Below are 1,596 nucleotides of genomic sequence, written 5' to 3' on the forward strand. Positions count from 1 at the left end.
TACAGCACCTCACAACATGGCAGCTTGTCTCATGAAAGCAAGCAAGCAAGAGGGAAAGAGAGAGAGAGTGAAAGACAGAGGCAGAGAGACACAGAGAGAGAGTGCTACCAAGAGTTATAATTTTTGTTACCTAATCATGGAAGTGACATCGCATAGCTTTTCTGTATTCTATTCATCAAAAGAAAGTCACAAGATTCAGCTCACACTCATGGGGAGGGATTACACAAAGGAATAAATACAAGGAGGTTGGGGTCATTGGGAACCATGTCAGAAACTACCACAAGCAGTTAGGCTATGATATGTCTAGACCTGATTTTCTTTGTGTTTATCCTGACTGGGATTTGCTAAGCTTCTTGAATCTGTAAATGTATGTCTTTCACCAAATTTGCGAAGTTTGTTATCATTTCTTCACCGTTTTTCCTATCTCATTCTCTCTCCTCTTTTTTTGAAATTCCAGTTGCCTGTATGTCAGACCTTTTGGTTTTATCCCTCAGATTCCTAAGGCTCTGTTAATTTTTTGATAATTTTCCCTCTGTTTTCAGATTGGATATTTTCTAGTGATCTAACTTGAAATTAACCAACCCTTTCTATTCTCATCTTTGTTCTGCTATTAAGTCCACCCATGAATTTTTTAACTGCAGATATTATATTTTTCAGTTCTAAGATTCCCATTCAAAATATGCAACCATGTTATAACCCTTATTAGGCATTCTTCCTAATTTTTTAGTATAATAGTAGCCTCAAAAGATGGAAGTCATCAGACCTCCCACAACCTCTGGAAAGACTGCTGCTTAGAAGATATTCAACAAATGTTTACTGATTCGAATTTAATTGTAACAAAGCAAGTGAAAGCAACGTCAAGCCATAGAAAGCCCAGGAAGGAAGCAAGAAACAAAAGGTAACATTATTGACTAGTTTTGGGAAGTCAGGCACACTAATAAATTTGATTAGTGGAGTACAAAAAAGGAGGGTATGTCTTAACTCACAGAAAAGGAAGGTTTTAAATTTGTGTGGCAGACAGACTGTAAGGTCACTCCATGACCTCTGTCTCCTGGTGTCCACACCTTTGTGTAATCCCTTCCCCTTGAGTGTAGACAAGATTTATGACTTGCTTCTAACCAATAAAATATGACAAAGGTCATGGGATGCCATTCCTGTGACTATGGTAGGTTAAGTAAAACTCCGTGTTGCTAGCAGATTCACTTACAAGCTCTTTTTGCTGGCTTGATGAAGTAAATGGCAATGTTGGGGAAACCTACTTGGCAAGAAGCTACAGGTGGCCTCCAGCCTCCAGCCAGTAAGAATCTGGGCTCTTGGGCTTCCCTGGTGGCGCAGTGGTTGAGAGTCTGCTTGCCGATGCAGGGGACATGGGTTCGTGCCCCGGTCTGGGAAGATCCCACGTGCCGCAGAGCAGCTGGGCCCATGAGCCATGGCCACTGAGCCTGCGTGTCTGGAGCCTGTGCACCACAATGGGAGAGGCCACAGCAGTGAGAGGCCCGCGTACCAAAAAAAAAAAAAAAAAAAAGAATCTGGGCTCTTATAGCCACAACACACTGAATTCTGCCAATAGTTCGAATGAGCTTTAAAGCAAATTTT

The sequence above is a fragment of the Pseudorca crassidens genome, chromosome 2, assembly GCF_039906515.1.
Source record: "Pseudorca crassidens isolate mPseCra1 chromosome 2, mPseCra1.hap1, whole genome shotgun sequence".
Lineage (NCBI taxonomy): Eukaryota > Metazoa > Chordata > Mammalia > Artiodactyla > Delphinidae > Pseudorca > Pseudorca crassidens.